The 12916-nt window shown below is 39.5% G+C and overlaps 1 protein-coding gene across 2 annotated transcripts in view; it reads right to left on the minus strand.

The window, feature by feature from the left end:
- The window catches only part of Setbp1 (SET binding protein 1), a 324431-nt gene that overhangs the window by 95395 nt on the left and 216120 nt on the right, over positions 1-12916 (minus strand). The window lies entirely within an intron of this gene.

Below are 12916 nucleotides of genomic sequence, written 5' to 3' on the forward strand. Positions count from 1 at the left end.
CGTTTACAATGAAGAATCTGAAACTGAAATAATGATGAGCTCTGCCTAGGGAGAAATAAGAAAAAGACCCAAGAAGAGAAACATGGAAGAACTGAATTGAACCTTCAACTTTTTTGGATGGTAGGTATGCTGCTGTGTTTGGGAGTTAAAAATTCTAACAAACCAGCAAACTTAGATGAGTTATATATTATTCTATGAGAAAGCCTTATGTTTTTTGAATAAATGTATTAAGAACAAATCACTGTTATTGACGATACCTCTCCTGCACATTGGTAATTGTGGTTTTCCTACATGAATGAAGGAATGAATGAATGATTGAACAAATGGTCTTCATCACATTTCCTAGAAATGACTTCTCTGTTAGCAACAGCAGGATTTGTCAGAACATAATCACTACAGAAAATATTTCTTATAGTTTCAGTGGAGAGAATACAGACACATTATATATAAAACTCAATACTAGCCTGGAGCAGTGGCGCTCGCCTGTAATCCTAGCTATTCAGGAGGCTGAGATCTGAGGATCAAGGTTCAGAGACAGAACGGGCACAAAAGGACCTGAGACTCTTACCTCCAATTAACCTCTAGAAAATGGGAAGTGGGGCTTGGCCCAATGGTAGGGCGATAGCCTAAAGCTGAAGAGGTCAGGCACAATGCCTAGGCCCAGGGGTAGGGTGGTAGCCCTGAGCTGAAGAGCTCAGGGACAGCGCCCAGGCAGAGTTCAAGCCACATGACCCATAAAAAACAAAAACAAAAACAAAAACAAAAAACTCAATACTTCAATGCAACCAAGTTTTCCTTCATTTAGTTGTGAAAATCCCTAAAATACTTTTTGCATCCTTGACTTGGTGAAATCCAGCTTACTTTAACATCTACGAACTCTATTTTCAAACTAAAAGATAGCCTCCCCTGACAAAATTTACAAATGCCCAGGAAAATATAGTTAATATTCTTGTTCATCTTCTAATTTATGGTAGAAATCCTACCACCATCAAGAATCCATATTGCCACTGAGTATGTTTAGTAGGTATATTGCTATAGCTATAGGCTACTACTTTCATTTCTGTAAATGTACTGAAATCTTAGTCATAGCAAAAATATTAAGTGCTAATCAATTACTTTTTATGAATCATAACTTTAGATAATTCGTTGCTTATAATGTGTTTACTCACAAGATCACTCATCTAGATTCTATTTTTCTTCTTTAGTATGATGATTTCTCACTCATTAGGGGAAGATTTCAGAGCATTAGTATGGGTGAAAATAAAAAATTACAGTGAAACAAAATGTATATATTGTTGTTTTGGAACTGGGCAGAACAGAAGTTGAGAAGCACTTCCTTCCTTGAGGTCTTAACCCCTCTAATTCTTCAGCTCTGAACACTGAAGTTCCAATAGGGGCTCTGTGATGAGAATAAGAACTGTGGTCACTGACTCCTACCACTTTTTCTGCAGTACCTCATCTTCTATTCTTGATAGTCACGTCCTAACTAATGCATATGTTTTTTTGTTGTTGTTGTTTGTTTGTTTTTTGCCAGTGCTGGGGCTTGAACTCAGGGCCTGGGCATGTCCTTGGGCTTTTCTCAAGGCTAGCACTCTACCATTTGAGGCACAACACCACTTCTGGCTTTTTCTGTGTATTTGGTACCAAGGAATCGAACCCAGGGCTTTGTGCACTTTAGGAAAGCACTTTACCACTGGCCAAACTCCTGGCCTGAATGCTTTCTTCATATTATGATCTCAGCTTAGCCTCAAGGAACTCCCTCTGCCCTACAGAGGGACCTTGTTTTACGTTTTCATGAAACCATATTAGCTTTGTTGCACTTACTATAGTTTTGATTTAATGTTTGAGTTGTTTACCAACTGAATTCCATACCTCTTTTCCTTTCTAACTTGTATACACTGTCATCAGTTTTCCAAACATAGCACCTTGGATTGCAACAGGCACTCAATAATGTATGAATATACATTTAACTATAGGTATTTCATTTCATGAACAGTGAGATTAATGATGTACATAGAAGTCATCACTTCTAAACCGATGTCTTGTGCTTTGTCTTCTACAGGTGCCAATGAGGCTGGTATGACATCTTTCTCAGTCTGTTTGTGGACAGTTATTCTGTACCTTTTTTTCACCTTTCCCAAGACTCTAAATACCTGATTGTCTTACTATAAAGCCAAGCAACCAGGGAGTTCTCAATGAATGTTTGCTGAATAAATAAGTAAATCAATCAATCAATGAAAAAGGTACCTATTACAGTGGCAAAATATATGGTTGTACACAAAATAAAGCATACCACTCATATCTGATAATGACTTATCAGCACAGTGAAGTATATTTGGTGTTGATAAAAAAAAATCTATTCCAAATACTTACGAACTAAAGGCACTTGCAGTTCCCCATCAGTGTAATTCTTGCTGTTAGTTCCTCCTCACTTTTTCTAAATTGTTATCCATTTCCAATTAAAGCTGCTCTTGGGGAAGGTCATGTGACTGTCAGGAGGGTAGATTTCACCCTGGCAATGGTAAGGTGGGGCCTGCTCACTTACACCTAGGGCTGACCAGCTAAGGGTAATGTGGTTAAGCTAGTTGTCCCCATGGCTCCCTTGACTCAAAGCTTGATCCCATTGTTCATACCATTTCAGAGGCAATTTGCCCTGCTGGGTAAGCTCAGCAATCAAAAGGCAGAGTGGACAAAAGGGAAGCACAACAAAGGAAGGCCAGGAAGGGGGGAGGGGATGATGGTGTTTTAAACTCCTTAGTCCCCAGGAACTGTAGAAAAAGGGGGCAGAGTGGGCCAAGAAGAACTGTTTCCTAAGGGGTCTAGAATCAGGACTCCTCCAGCTCCACTGATAGCTACATCCCATTCAATTTCATGAAATCCCAATCCTTTACCTATCAGCCATGACATCTTACCTACACAATGGTAGACTGTCAGTTTCATTATGTCCTTAACTGAGAATTGAGCACTTACTTGATCTAGGCAGAGGTGGAAAAAGCAAGCTGAGAAAGGAAAAACAGCTCTCCTTTCTGTCCATCCCTTCTTTGGAGATAGGAAAGTAGGGGCTTGGGGACAAGAGTTTCTGTTGGGGTCTTTGCTAGGTTTTTGTTTTTGTTTTAATTAACCAATAGCATAAATATTTGATCTTTTCTCTTTAGATTAAGTTCTTTGTTTAGTAGGGGTTTTTCTTTCTTCTTTTCTTTTCTTTCTTTCTCTTTTCCTTTCTTTGCTTTTTTTGTAGGACTTGACTTTCTAAAGGCCTACTTCTAATCCTCAGTCCTCAACAAGATATGTGAAAGAGAAGAGACAGTCAATGATATTATATACAGCCTACACAAATGTTCTGCAAAACTTTAACTATCAAGCTAGGTTCAGCATTATAGTGGCCATTTTTCACCTCTCTCCTGCACTCTCAAAAGTTGATTATAGCAGTCAGGGTTATTTGGAAGGTACAACTCACTTTTCTAATATCTTCAATGCACGCTGAACACTTGCCAAATGTTTGTCAGTAAAACTTGAAAACACTGGACAATGTGCTCTTAAAGGATGTCTTTAGGGGATCAAGTCCTTTTATAATATGCTGAATAATTAGTAAAGAGATAACTACAGTCCGCTCCCATATCATTGATATAAATTATACACATTTAAGTATTTACAAGTCATTTTTCTTTTTTTAAAAGCACTTTATGTTTTTATCTGATTTCGGGTTAAACAGGCATTAGATCACACTGAGTTAAAACTTTAAAATCACTAAAATTGGGAGGAAAATGAGTACCTGAGCTTTATTTTTGTTTGGGTTTACCAAAAGCAAAGTTTGTCATAAGAGACAAAGATGGCAAGATGGCAACTGAATCTTAGAAAAATTACATAAGTCATCAAAAAATCAAGCATGACTGTGGGAGATAAACTACTCTTTTTGGGTTGGCTGTGTCCATGCTTCTTTTTGCTGACACCAATAATTTAAATTTACTGTCTGTGAGATATTTTGGTTAACATGCGCAGGAAAATATGCCTGGGTATGAAGCAAGGGGGAGAAGCTTTATCTCTTAATTTAGCAGTTGGTTCTTCTCCAGATGTGGTCTTGGATCACTGCGCCAGAATCAATTACAGAGGTACTCATTATGAATACAGATTCCTTGGTCCCACTAAAAACCTCCTAATTCACCATCTCTCAGAGCAGGAAGGAGGAATGTGTATGTTAACAAACTCCCCAGATAAATCTTAGGTGCAGTAAAATTTAAACACCACTGAACTAATGTTTTTAACACCATAATTGCTGTTGGGTGTAGCTCTTCTGTGGTTTCTCTGATACTCAGAGCACTTTTTGGTGGTAAATATGCAGTGCTAACCACCATAGGTTTGTTAATATAAGCAATTTGGCAACACTGAGCATTCCTATTTTGCTCCATCAGTTCTTGGTTTTTTGTTTGTTTGTTTGTTTTTCACAGTAGGAAACCCTGACATGGTCTCCTTCTTTAGGCAACCCAGGTGCTTTGCAAGTTGAAGGAGACAGAAAAAGCAAAGATTTGAGTTACTGAGCTTATTTTCCTCCAAGAAAGGATCAGGTATGCAAGTGTTCCTGACCTCCACCCTGGGATTTCTATTTCTCCAGCTCATTCATGCCTACCCTCAGAGTTCTGGGAAATATTGGCATTCCATCTCTGGGCTAGAGGCCAGAGCTTCAACTTCAGTAAAGGGATGCTTATGCTTCCATAAGAAATGTGACCACAAACTGATTAGATTAAAATTTCTGAATCACCTAGAAAACTGTGGAAGAAATAACATTGCTAGGCTCAACACAAAGTAATTACCCGCAACCTTCTGAAGGTAGGGCCTAGGCAGTAATGATTTTTAAATTTTTTCCCCCAAGTTCTCAGTGGATCAATGAAGAGAGTTGAAAATAACCCAGTCATATCAGAGACAGAGTGTGGAGTGGGAGCAGAAGACTGATTATATCAGAAGCAGTTCAAATCCAGTGGCTTTTCAATATACATCACAAGATTCTAGGACCTCTGCAAAGATGTTTGTGGATGACAGCCAGTAGCTGTGGCAAGAGGTGGGCTTCAGATCATCTTTTCAGCTCTCAGCCCCCTAGTTAAACAGGGAAGCCTAGAAAATGATTTTATTTATGGCACAGGTGGTTCTGTCACTTTTTGAAAAGTTTAAATGCTATCATGAATGGTATTGGGGGGTACAAATTCCAGCTTCTATTGAACTTGCCCCCCAAGTATCTTGCTAAGCCCAACTCATTCCTATATTTGCTGATGGTATATATAGACAAATGATATCATACACCCAGTGTGACCCATTCATGAAACACAGAAAAGCTACCCAGCTGCGAAGAGGACACAAAATTTCCCATTAAATACATAAACTGAACCTTGCTCTCAAGTACTGTTGTATGTGTTGCTCTGTGTAAGAGCCATCTTTATTTGCTTTTGAGGGTGTGAGAGGGATATTGAAGCACTCCTTAAATGGGAGGCGATTATAGCTCAAAGGTAAAGTTCTCCTATCATGTCTCTGAGGATATGGTAATTGCACATAAATACAAATTAACAATGTCTTCATTTCTGCCATGGTGAAATGGTAGATATAGCCTTCCTATGAACAGAAGTTCAACAAAATCTATATGGTGGCACTTGTTTTAGGCACTGCACAATGGACAACATCAGCTATGATTCTAGAGAAGGGAAACCTCACCAGGCTCCAGCATATTCCCAGTTATCTCTATATAAACACTTTCCAAACTGTGTACATGGACGTGTAGGCCAGGCTGTGAGTTCACTGAGCACACAAAAAATGAGAGACATTATAATTTGATATACAAGTATACCTAACAGGAGGGAGCTACTTCAAACTCTGGAGTCTCTAAGTTTACAGATAAACTTTGATTTTTACTTAGAGGCAAGAATACAAAATGTGGGGCCAGGAGTGTGGCCTAGTGGTAGAGTGCTTGCCTAGCATGCACAAAGACCTGGGTTTGATTCCTCATTACCACATAAACAGAAAAAGTTGGAATTGGTGCTGTGGCTCAAGGGGTAGAGTGCTAGCCTTGAGAAAACCCAGGATAGTGCCCACGCCCTGAGTTCAAGCCCCAGGACTGGCAAAACAAAAAAAAAAAAAAGAGAGAAAGAGAGAGAGAAAAAAGGATGGGGAGGGAAATGGGGACAAAAACATGAGAAGGGGTATCAATGAGAAGTAATGCTCCTTCTATCTGGAAAATATAACTGTAACCCCTCTATTAATTACAATAAAATATATGGAAAAAGGAAAAAAAAGAAGAGTACAAAATGCTTAGTTGAGATTAGCTACTGAGGAAGAGTCTGGTGAGAACACATTCACGAATATTCAGACATAGCATTTTTGAAATCCTATACAACTGTGAGTACTTTTGTGCTTCCTTAACAACTTCTAAAAGCAATCATGAGGATAAACCTAGTCTTCCAATACATCAGCTGCATGTCAGAACAAAATCAAACCTTGTTAAGGGAAAACAACAAAATCTAGATTCTGCAACAGAGCTACACAATCACCAGGATTAAAAGGTCAGTGATTGAGAACCACAACTAGCAGGACAGAAACAGATCTGATATTCTCAAAACAATGTTTACCAAAGGGTAGCTACCCTTAAACACATCACCAAGGACAGTAGGTATTCCAAACTGAAAGATAATGTGCACACTTTGGTAACACTGAGTAAAATGAAGTCGCCTAATATTATACATGTACATAACTAGAATACCAGAAAGAGACGAGAGTTGAGGTTGTACATACAAATTCACATAGCCAAGAATGACAATATATACCAAGTAGAATAAACAGGAACAGAAACTACATGTGAGTATATTGTAAGCAAGCAGATAAAAACCAAGGTAAACAGAAAACTTTGAACGCAACCAGATAAATAAGATATAGCTATTTGTGAAGACAAAAATAATGATGTCTGACTCTCCACCAATATTGATGAAAGTCAGAAGACAATGGAGCACAATGTTGAAGTGCTGCAATTAAAACAAACCACACAACAAACTTTAAATCCAGTGGAAATATCCTTTAAAAATGATGGCAAAATAAAGAATTTCTGATAAACAGCAACCAAGAATGCATTACTTGCTGGCTTGAATTATAAGAAATGTAAAAGTTGGATATTTAAGCTTTAGAGAAATGACAAAAGATGGGAACTAAGACATTTGTTTACTGGGGTAAATGCAAAGTGCTGAGTGTGGTTAAGACACAGAATACCATGTGATATTCTAATCGTGTTTTTAAGAAAAAAGCAACTGACTGCTTAAAAAATATATATCTTTATAGTTGAGGATATTTGTAGAAATATAATCAACCATAACCACAGAAGAATGAATCAAAGGGTGTACAAAAGAAAGAAAAAAATAGCTTATGTGAAGTGTTAACAGGAAGAAACAAAATACTTACAAAGGTTGAATAATCTAAATGAGCCAAAAAATGAATGAAGTGGGGACAAACAAAAGCAAGCTACATAATTTACTTAAATTCAGCAAGGTCAGTAATTATGTTAACTGATTATATTGAACACTTAAAAGTACAGACTGCTAGATTCAGTAAAATAAAGTACAAGAGTATTTTGCTTATAAAGGACATACTTATGCGCACAGATAACTTCCAAGTAAGGATTGATGATAATATATTATTAATTTTAGAATAGTGATAAACACAAAAGTTAAAAATGCTAAGGGGTAGCCGCGCTCTGGTGGATGGCATCTGTAATTTTAGCCACTCAGGAGGCTGAAATGTGAGAATCACATTCCATCTCAGGAAGATAAATCTGAGGAACTCTTTTATTTCTATGCAATCAGCAAGCAAGGGAAAACAGGCTAAAGTGGTTGTGCACCAAAAAAACCCAAGTGAGAGTCTGAAGCCCTGACTTCAAGCCATAGTGCTAGAGGAAAAAAAAAGAAGTCTTGAAGCGAATCAAGTAATAGGAAAATAGAATTTAGAACAAAAAATATATTACCAAAGTTAATGAGGGATATTTCAAAGTAAGAAAAGAGACAATTCACCTTGAAGAGATGATACCTTATAAGAGATTTGCAAATACACAGAACAAAGACTGAAAGAAGTAGATGGAAAAAATCCATTTCACAAGTACAAACAATGATATTTTTAACATTCCCCTTTCTCAAAAATCGCTACAAAAATGACTTTTAAAAGTCAGAAAAAAATAGAGGTGGGTTACATGGAGATGTGGCTCAATTGGTCGATGCCAGCTGAGAATGGGAAAAATGATGAGGTCTCGTGGACATTTCTGCTAACTTCACCTTACCAGTAACTGATAAAACATTCTGGACCAGAACTAGGAGTGGTGGTACACGCATGTAATCCTGGCACTGGGTAGGTGAGGCAGATGATCTGTCTACATTACATAGTAAAGAAACAAAATGTTCCTGGCCATAGAAGGAGGAATGACCAGTGAGATGACAAACATCATTTTTCACTAAAATGAAAAAGACGCAACAGCAAGTGTTGACAAGAATGTGCAGCAACAGGAGCACTCTCATGCATGGCTAGAGGAGGAGCATATGGCATAAAAACCACTCTGGAAAATGTTATGACCATGCTTTTAAAACCTAAATATACCCCAAGACCCAGTAATTGCACACTCATCATCCACCCAAGAGAAATGAAAATATGTATCTACAAATAGATATTTATAAAAACTTCACAGCAGGTCATTTGGAGTTAGAACCTGGAAATAGTTCAGGTATTGAGAGACTAGACAAACTCGAAAGGAACCAAGTATGGATACATTTCACAAGGACTACACACACACACACACACACACACACACACACAATGTTGCTGAGTAAAAGAAGCCAGATGTCAAAAGAGTACATACTATACAATTATTTTTATCTAAACTTGAAGAACAGACAAATCTATTATGTTAGAATTTAGAACTGAGTAGGGTAGAGTGGAGGAAAGGGGAGGAGGGTGGGCATCTCAGACATGTGAATAAATTACATAGCTGTTTATTTTTGTCAAAGCTCTTGGGGCTATATGCCCCAGTATATGTGAATTTTACCTAAATAATATAACAAAATTTAAAATGAGGAAACACTCCAAACTAAGAACTGTCTGTCTGTCTGTCTGTCTGTCTGTCTGTCTGTCTCTGTCTCTCTCTCTCTCTCTCTCTCTCTCACACACACACACACACACACACACACACACACACACACACACGCCACTCGGCAGAATGCTATGTCTTTCTTTCCAGTAGATTCCTACCAAGGCCCAGCAACTCGTTGTGTCCCCTCCCCCGAAGGCTCTTTAACAGCTGGTTGACTTGAGCTGGTCCCAAAACAATTGTGCCTGAGTCCACAAAACAGGTGCTCATGGCTTCTGTAAGCTCCATTGTCCCTTCCTTTCTTTTTCCTGCGCAATATCTCTGGACTTGGACACCACAGGTAGCTAGGTGAAGCCTGCCTACACTCCCACCACCAATTCACCTTCCTGGAGGTGAGTAAGAAACCTTGGCTCACAATTCAAAGTTAGCATGGCCCCTGCCCCGCCTCCTCTGTAAATCACACCAATCCATCTGGGTAAAGACTCCTCCAGTGTAATTCCCTATTAAGAGGCTTTATCTGGAGAGATAAGCAGCTGGTTCCCTTGTCACTAATTGCTGTCTGCTGTGATTTTAAAACATCTGCACCATTGTGCTCTTCATTTTCATATTCTAATCACCCTGAAACTTGAAAAAGGTACATCATTGATTGTTTCTATGGGTTAATTAGTACACAGTCTCCTTGTAGAGACAATTTAGAGGCAGCCAGAACCTCAATCAGGAAGTTTGTTTTAAAAATTAATAACATCAGAGGCTGCTTGGAGGGACTGCCACATCTAGGGACAGATCAGGACATTGCCCCTGGTAGGGAAGCCACCCTTTGTTTTCCTTCACAGAAAAGGGAAGAAAACCGGGGACTGGCACAATACAGTGAGAAGGAATGAGGGGACTTGGGATGTGCTGTCGATGAATGCCACATATTTAATACTATTCTGGTCCATAGTAAGCTATATATACATATGTGTGTGTGTGTGTGTGTGTGTGTGTGTGTGTGTGTGTGTGTGTGTGTGTATGTGTGTGTGTGTTGTTATTTGATTTATGGAAAAAAATTCTAGAAAACAGCATCCAGTTGAAATAGTGACAGGTTAGAGACAGTAGCCAGGAGATGCCTTAATTACCACCCTTTCTGGTGGGTTGGTTTAAGCTAGTATCTTATTCCCTTTGACCTTCAACTTAACCTGGCATTTAGAGTTTAAGAACTTCCTCCAGAGTCTTTCTTGGAATTGTCTAACCATATAGAGGCACAGGGAGCTTGTATTTGCCTGAAGGATGCAGTTTTATGTATTAGTATTTTGCTATGTTGTACTGAAATACTCATGTCCTTAGAATGTTCCAGAAAGGGGGAGATATGTATCCCTTCCTTTGGCATCCAGGGGCTGAGAATGTGGTCTCAGTGCCACAACCAGGAGCAAATGCACCCCAAGTGGAGGTTCCTGTAATCTCTTCCCAGGACTATTTTTAACAGGCTTTAAAATGCTTACCCCATGGGTCTGCAAATGTGCTATTGTTAGGGAAAAAGTAAAAACTAGCCTTTCAATTCTGTGACCTACAAAACTTAAAAAAAAAAAATGACTAGCTGACTAGCCTCTCAGCACACAGGGAAGCAGAGTTTAGCAAACAGAAAGGGGGGGGGGTAGAGGCATCAGTGGAGGTACAGAACAGTCTCTTCTAGGGTAGTCATGTGTGTGTGGGTTGAGAGGTATTTCCTAAACTAGCCTGTAGATAAGAATTCCTTGGGGCCTCTGTGAAGTACATAGAGTGCCAGGCCTCTCCCAGTCGGGGGACATTGTGGTTCTAGGTGTTGGCCCCAGGCTCCTTATGTGTGATTAAGTAGTTCTGGAGATGTCTTCAGTCAAGGTCTCCCTGGGATGGGGGTGAAGACTGTTTAGGAATGCTGCAGGGTGGAGGGCTGAGAGGAAATCAGGGTGAAGCTGACAACCAGGGCAAAGCAGAGAGGGCTCAAAGATAAAGCTGAAAGAATAAAAGTCACTCTGGTGTGTTAAGGGAGTAGAAAGAAAAAATGGGAGAGAAAGTATCTTTCTCCACTTGAAGTTGTTATTTCCTTTTTCCTGTGATTTTTTTTTTAATCACTGGGCTAAGTGATTTTGCCGCGAGGGCTAAAATAACCAGATTATTAACCTAGTCTAAGAGGTCAAAGAGATACAGAATTCTCCTGAGAATTCCAGCTTTTGAAGCTTCTGGAATACAAGAGAGATGGCAACCATTTGGTACTACGTTTGTTCAGCATGGATTTTATTCAGACGAAGACATCACCTCGCACAAGGTCATGACAGAGGAGAATGAGGGGCTGGTCTCCTGGTTAGGGATGATACTTGCACTTTCCTTTGTCCTTCCCTGTAGTACCTTGGACATTTTTCAGTGGTTCCTCAATTTATGCTCCCTTCAAAAGGAACCACGTGGGCTCCATGTCATCCTCTATTGACAGAGCTTAAATCTCTGGGTTTCATCTGTGCTCCTAAGCTTCTGAACTTGCTCCAGAAGGCTTCCTGTTGAAAGCAGCATGGCACCTGTCACATTTGCAGTTTGTCTTCCATATTCTTTGAGAAGCAATGGTGCAGAAGTGTATTATTGAGACAGACAGACAGGGTGTTCTTTTTCAAATCTCAGCTGATTCCAGCTCTTACTTAGCTGTGACCTTGAGCAAGCTTTGTACTCTAGCATCTTTTTCTTGAAGTGGATATTATATAAATAATATACCTACCTTATAAGGTCCTTAGTTGTATCTAAGCCTATGAATTTCATCCAGTGTAGGGTGTATAGCCAGAGCTATCATCAGACTCACTGTGCTGGGACTGAACTCAACCTCTGGGATCAGAATTGAAATTCAGATTCTAGGTTTGCCTCTTACTAACTGTGGATCCGATATCTCCTTAATTTTCTGTCAAAAAGGAGGAAATAATATAACCCTGACAGAGTTCCTTGGGGCCTCTGTTAAACACACAGTTTGCTCTCTCAGCAAGCTAGACATTTTGGTTCTGGGTGTGGACCCTGGGACTCATGGTTTAACAAGTAATTCTGGAGATTCCCTTTCATTCGAGCTCTCCATGGAAGGGGACTGGCACTGTTCTGCATGTTGCCTGACAGGGTTGTATTGGATGTTAAACAAGACAGAAGTAGTGAAAATGTTATCCCAGAATTCAGTGTAAGCATTCAACCAATCAGGTACTATTAAACTTGTCAAAATAGCTAATTATTGGTCTCAAGTGACCCATCCTAAAGAGCGTTTCCTGGTCTCTCTGGTACACTGACTTAACCAGGCCCCAGAGCTGGCTTCCAGAGGTTCACTGCCTTCAAGAAGAGACAGAGGACAAGAGAGCTAGGGTAGCCCCTCAGGAGGCACGTTGTCACATAGCGAGGACAATGCATCACAGACCTAGAAACATGGTGCCCTGATACTTCCTGATAACTCACCAGGCAGTGAAATGCTTTCTTCTATTGCCTCATGGAAGACTGAGATGTTGGAGGTCTTTTTAAATTTTTTTTCTGCCAGCCTTTGCTAATTATACATCAAAGGATAAAGCTTTCAAGGATAAAGGTTGATGGTAGATGCAGGCCAAGAGACACTCACCTTGGCCTTCCAAACTTCTTTTAATCCCATATCTTACTTGCCTCACCTTTGTTGCATTGTATCAACTCTCTCCAATTCCAAGATAAAGATCTTAATTTCATTTCTTCTTTATTATTTGATCTTTCAAGCTTTCAGTCAGCCCTTCACAAAAGTGTGGTTTGACCTTGGGCAAGTTACTTAACCCCTGAGTGTTACTCTTTCTCTTTGTCTTTAGAAATGATCTCCTCAGGCCT

This window comes from Megascapheus bottae, chromosome 19 (assembly GCF_031878675.1).
Source record: "Megascapheus bottae isolate mThoBot1 chromosome 19, mThoBot2.hap1, whole genome shotgun sequence".
NCBI lineage: Eukaryota > Metazoa > Chordata > Mammalia > Rodentia > Geomyidae > Megascapheus > Megascapheus bottae.